General features: G+C 44.2%; 1 long non-coding RNA gene across 1 annotated transcript; it reads right to left on the bottom strand.

Moving 5' to 3' along the window:
• Positions 1-1,710: 1,710 nt before the first annotated feature.
• On the bottom strand, positions 1,711-6,233 carry LOC132017502 (uncharacterized). The gene is made up of 3 exons (XR_009404298.1): positions 6,097-6,233; positions 5,824-5,879; positions 1,711-2,243 (listed from the first exon to the last, which is right to left on the bottom strand). It is a non-coding gene; the product is annotated as an uncharacterized LOC132017502 (long non-coding RNA).
• Between the last annotated feature and the right edge of the window lie 59 nt (positions 6,234-6,292).

The raw sequence follows: 6,292 nt of genomic DNA, 5'->3' as shown, positions 1-6,292 counted from the left end.
AGTGAATATGTCTTGATCGACTTATTTTCTAAGTGGATTCAGCTCTTTCCCCCAAATCCATCATCTTTTTGCTGGTGAAGTGGGCCCAACCCCTTGACCAGTATTGCTCAAAACCTGCCTGAGGCTCCCAATACCTGGGATAAGCCACATCTGAAGGGAGAATGCCAGGAGCTGGGGGTCTGGCCCAGGTGTTCAGGCGCCCGAACGCTGGGAGGCCAGGGATTATGTGGGTAACTCACTCCAAGGGAATTGTATCTTGGTTTCTGACGGCCTCTTTGAAATCTAAATTGTTCTCGGCAGGTGTAATGAACAGGTCAAATTAGCCGTGAACAAACAGTTCAATAATGAACCTGAGAAAAGATAACCCAACTTATCTTTTAGGCTCAAACAGAACTTTTATAAAGATCTGTTTGTCTTCCTCCTCATCTCACCGCTGTTCCACCACACCTTACATTCCCCTTCTAGAAGGTGGTGAAAGGATATGCCAGCAAGTAAGATTCCTAGACTTATTCAAGAAAGGACAACCCCCCACCTACAGCAATGCTATAAGAACTAAAGGAGGCAACATATTTAGATAAAAAGAACAATTCCCATGTGATGAGCCCTTGCCACATGACAAGCACTGTGTGAGGTGCTTTATAGGTCCGAGGGAATCTCCATGAAATAGCTAACATCCCCACTCTACAAATAAGGAAACAGTGGCTTAAAGAAGGTAAATAATTTGTCCAAGGTCAGAAAGATGTATTGAGTAACAGACCCAGAAATGAAATCAGATCTGACTCTCCAATCTCTTCTTAACCAATTCCCCCCCTTCTCCCCCCCCCCCCCCCCCGCAGAGCCTCTGGCACTTACAACCACTCAGTCGATGTTAATTTCCTTTATGAAAACGTGCCCATCGATTTGAACGTGTGTATGTGTGCATGTGGTATATGAATACGTGTGTGTATGAATGTGTGTGTGTGTGTGTGTGTGTGTGTGTGATCACTATTGAGCTCTCTGATCACTGATGTGCTTGGAAATCCTTTTTCTCACAAAGGCATGAACTAGACAGGGTTTGACAGTTGCTCAGATTCTAATCACCTTTTCAGGTATAAAATACGTGATGGTTTACAGTATCTGAGAGACTCATTTAAATTCTGATTCTACCTCTTCCTGGCTACGTCAGTAGAGTTTCCAATTCCACACAAGAGAAACCGTCTGTAGCAGAGAGCCTGTTGAAAGACAGTCCCCCTGAACCCCGTGGGAGGGACTGGAAATCCAGGTTTGCCAACCACAGAAACCAGACTGGGCAAGGCCCCTCCAGGATCCCCCATAGAACATTCTGTCTAGGAAGCCACACTTGCCCAGTGGTCACTCGCCCCACACTGCTGCTGTCAGTAATCCTGTCTGTCCCTGTACTCAGGGGCCTCTCCTTCCAAGCTGGAATCGCAGGCAGAAGCATTAGTCAGCTGGCTCCCGCCACAAGCCTACCACACGTTGCCAGAGAACAGGAAGAGAGAATACGGTCCTCATCGTCTCCACTCTTCCCACTGTGGAGCTGGGGTCCCATAAACATTAACCCCCTTCCCACCTTTACTTTCCTGGCCCTGTACAGAGTCCTGCAAACAGCCCAGCCACCGGCCAGCCTCTGGAAAGAACAAGCAGGGATGTAGGGTCTGCACAGGCTCTGAACTCTTTTAAAGCATAGATCACAAAGGATGTTGTTGGCATTCTGCTAGAAGTTTAATAACAGAAAGGCAGCAGCAAATCAGTGCAGGAAGCATTCTGAGAGTTTCTTTTAGAAGTAACCAGGAATGCAGAGAGACCATTACACTTGTTGCCAAGCAATGGGAAGTTCAAACCTGCCGGCTCTAACGAACCAGCGTCTTCTTCGACTTTTCAGTTCACCTTTCCATGGAGTAAATGCAGACATGGAGTAAATTATTTTCTGTGCCAACTTGCAAGACAAGGGCCAAGCGGTTGCCTTAGAAGGAGCTGCCCAAACAGGAGCTTGGCTTTGCAAGGGTGGAAATAGGGCCATGTAAGGGAAGGGCAGAGAGGAGGAAGGCACCAAAGCTCCGGCCTCAGCCTGCTGTGCTCAGGCCAAGGGCAGATCTGACATCGGTTTCCCTGACTCGTGCCCCAGCGTGCCTGTGTGTGTAGGCTTCTCCATCCCCATAAACAGGGCTGCAAGGAATCCTGCCTCCTTACAGCCAGGCTCACTGTCTCCACGGAGCTTCCAATGGCTGGTCCTGATGCATAAGCTAAAAAAAAAAAAAAAAAAAGTAAAAATAAATAATAACAAATAAAAATTTAAAATAAATAAAAATTAAATTAAATTAAATTAAAAATAAATAAATAAAAATTTAAAAATAATAAAAAGCATTAAAAAAATTTGGTATTTCTTTTCCTTTCACTCTGGATATATCATACCGGGTCTCGCTGTGGAACAGCTAACATGGTGAACACAGTCTAAAAGAAATTGCACTTAATCCCAGATGACCGTTTCCATATTCTCATCCAAGAGCGCATAAAGACAGATCACCTTGTAAGAAGAATGAGCTTCTGCCCCCCACCACATCCTGGAGTGAAGTAACCGTGTTTACAGGAGGAAAACACACAGCACCAAGGTTTGCTTCTTTCTTTTTTTAAAAAATATTTTATTAATATTTTATTTATTTATTTGACAGACAAAGATCACAAGTAAGCAGAGAGGCAGGCAGAGAGAGAGGAAAAGAAGCAGGCTCCCTGCCGAGCAGAGAGCCTGATGTGGGGCCTGATCCTAGGACCCCGGGATCATGACCTGAGCCGAAGGCAGAGGCTTCAACCCACTAAACCACCCAGGCGCCCCTAGGTTTGCTTCTTTCTGAAGCTGGAGAGTAGGTTGGGAAAAATGAATGGCAGCTCAAATTTGAAATGGAGAAACAGCCTGGTTATTCCTAAGCATGCTCGGCAGGGGAGTAAAATAATATTCCTTCCCCCTGTAAGATACTTTGGGCCACCTTTTTTTCTTAAAATTTTTAAATTTTAAATTAAAATTTTCTTAAAATTTTTAAATTTTTAATTTAAAAAATAATGATAATTTGCATACCCCTCCACATTCTGAATTCTAAGATGCATCGTTCATATTTGCACTTTCTCCTGTATCATCTCCTGGGGGCCCATAGCTTGGCAGCTGCTTGTCAGAAAGGAAATGGGCAGAAAACAAAGGATCTATAGTTGTGACTGGCTATTCACTGCCATCAAGTACATTTTTAAAAACACAATTTTCAAAAGTATGGATCGTTTCAAAACCCAGATTTTAAGAATAAACAATGACCTTTCTCTGACTACACCGTATGTAGAGAGATTGGGAAAAAGTCATTCAGTAGAGAGGAATTGCATAAACCATCTTCAGAAAAGCTCTGCTGTAAGACTTTGCTTTAGGGCAGCCCTCTCAGGTCCCCTCTCTCTTCGGGAGCTTCATACTATCACTTTACTCTCGCTCAATAAACTTTGCTTTTCTGCCCACCAAAAAAAAAAAAAAAAAATACAAAAAAACAAAACAAATCTTTGCTTTAGACTTTCAGTGCCAAATGCAGTGTCACCTTATATCCAAATGAGCAAACTGACTCGTGGCAGTCAATCTATTTGTCCCAGTGCTACTGAAATCCACGTTTGGCAGCCCCTGCCTCAAAAGACCAACACTCGGGACGTGAGTTTTGGTTGACAAGGAATATGAGCTTCCTATGAGAATCTGGAGACCTGGGGAGATGGCAGACTCTTTTCCAAAGACCTGCTCAGAGGTTTCCTCCTGGCCCAGGGACTTAAGGGAGCTTCATCAGTTAAGGGAATGCAGTGGTCACTGACATTTCTTGATTATGTGCAGACTGATGATGTCAGCTACAGAGTTCTCTTGGTGCTCCCAGGTTGTGTGAGAAATTCTAGCTCCTTGGTGTGGGGACCAGAAGTGGAGGGAGGGGCATTATGCAAGAAAGCCAGAGTTTTTTCTGGTGGTGACAGATTTTAGTCTAATTTGTAGGGGAGCAAAAAAGATGCATGGATTATCTTTTCTCTCAACAATCTCAGACCGCTAGCTTTCCCTTGTCAAACATACCCCTCTGTTGAATGTTCTGGCCAACCCTAATTTGTGTTTATAAGTGTTACAACAATCAAGATTTTAGGGACACCTGAGTGGCTCAGTCAGTTAAGCATCTGCCTTCAACTTGGGTCTTGATCTCGGGGTCCTGGGATCAAGCCCTGTGTTGGGTTCCTTGCTCAGTGGGGAGTCTGCTTCCCCCTCTGCCGCTCCCCCTGCTTGTGTTCATTCTCTCTCTCCCTCTGTCAAATAACTAAATAAAATCTTGAAAAAAATTTTTAAATTTGTTTTGAACCTAAAATCATTAACATTATTATACCCTCAACTTCTAAACAGGTGGCATTCAGAAGGTCGTCTGCCTGCCATTTTTATTTTTATTTTTTAAGATTTTTATTTTTAAGTAATCTCTGCATCCAACTTGGGACTTGAACTCACAAACCTGAAATCAAGAGTCACATGGTCTACCGACTGAGCTAGCCAGGAGCCTCTGCTCGTCATTTTTAGAACCCAGAACTTGCCTTCTATCAGAAGTCATTCTACAAGTGGGAACTGGATTCCCAGCTCATTCTTGCCAGGGGTCTAAATCCATATTTCACTGAAAGAGCTCCACTAGCTCACTGAGCATGTAGGGCCCTGAAATAGGAGGCCATTTCTTTCCCATGCCTTCATTCCTATGGAGACCAACACTATTCCCTTTCTTTACCTCTCCCAGTTTTCACATAAAATTTATTTTTATTAAAAAAAAAAACATATACGAAATTCCAACTGTCTGATCAAAGCAAAAGCCAACTCTTCAATGATCATGCACTGATTTTTTTCATTGGGACTCTTCCTGCTGTTGGGTGAGAAGAACCTCCCTAACTCCCGTTATGATCAGACAAACGGGGAGTGGACCGTGTGCATTAGAAACAGAGGAAAATTTTGTATTGCAAATCCGGTAGACGAAGAAGGTTCCTGAAAATCCCACCACTTTCCTACCACTGTCCAATGTGCCATCTATGGAAGATACTGAACACTTGGAAGCACTTGGATCTGGCATTTGGTGTTTCTTATGGTTTGGCGCCAGTTTCCTTTTCAAACGGCACCTTCCATCACTTTGCTGCAAGGAGCTGTTATAAGTGCTCCCCCAAACACGCTCTGCTTACAGGATCATTTCTGAACGCTGGCAGGAATACCTGCCCCATCCTGTTGACATGTCATCCAATGCCTACTCCAAGTCTACCTCGCCCTGAACCTTGTCTGATTTCTCTAGGCTCTCATGTTCTGATTGCAGTCTAGTTGTTTATGTTATTCATGTTATTTGTTTATTTATTTATTTATTTTTGCTAAATATCAGTTCTTTGAAGACAGAGGCTATGGTGCAAGAACAAGAACGTGTCTTGTTTGTCTTGTTCTTTCTATAGTGGCTTGCACGTGGTCTTTAGTGCCATGGGTGTTCACTAAATAGCTCTTGGATGTAATTCAATCATGAGTTAAAGACTCCTAAGTTACACTCTAACTGCTAGGTGCCCTGTCACCAGTATGTTTATTCCAATTCGAAAGCAGAGGAAGACCTTTTAAAAGGTACTCACAGGGGCTCCTGGGTGACTCAGTTAAGCAACTGCCTTCAGCTCAGGTCATGATCCAGGGTCCTGGGATTGAGCCCCGCATCAGGCTTCCTGCTCATTGGGGAGCCTGCTTCCCCGTTGCCCTCTCTCCCTCCCCCCAACTAGTGCTCTCTCTGTCTCTCTCTATCTCTCTCTCTCAAATAAATAAATAGTACTCACCAAAGGAACAGCAAGCTTTCAAAGATCTCTCTTAAGTTTCAGTTCTTCATGGTTTGCTGGGGTGAAAAAGAGGGGTGTCAGCCTCCTTCAGAGGAAAACCAAACTCCGCTATCCCACCCTGACTGGGCCCCCCTGCTCATCAAGCCCTATTCTCATTACAGATCAGTTCCCTGAGCATGTTGTGAAAGGAACCATCACAAATCCTTTCGGCACCTTGGAGTACCTTGAAAACACTCCACCTGCCTATTCTTCATTGTCATCAAAAGTACTTACAGGGGCACCTGGGTGGCTCAGTGGGTTAAGCCTCTGCCTTCGGCTCAGGTCATGATCCCAGGGTCCTGGGATCGAGCCCCACATCGGGCTCTCTGCGCTGCAGGGAGCCTGCTTCCTCCTCTCTCTCTCTGCCTGCCTCTCTGCCTACTTGTGATCTCTGTCAGATAAATAAAGAAAAAATCTTTTTTTTTTTAAA

This window comes from Mustela nigripes, chromosome 5 (assembly GCF_022355385.1).
Source record: "Mustela nigripes isolate SB6536 chromosome 5, MUSNIG.SB6536, whole genome shotgun sequence".
NCBI lineage: Eukaryota > Metazoa > Chordata > Mammalia > Carnivora > Mustelidae > Mustela > Mustela nigripes.
Note: the sequence above shows the minus strand (reverse complement) of the source record. Positions and strands in the feature narration are given on the sequence as shown.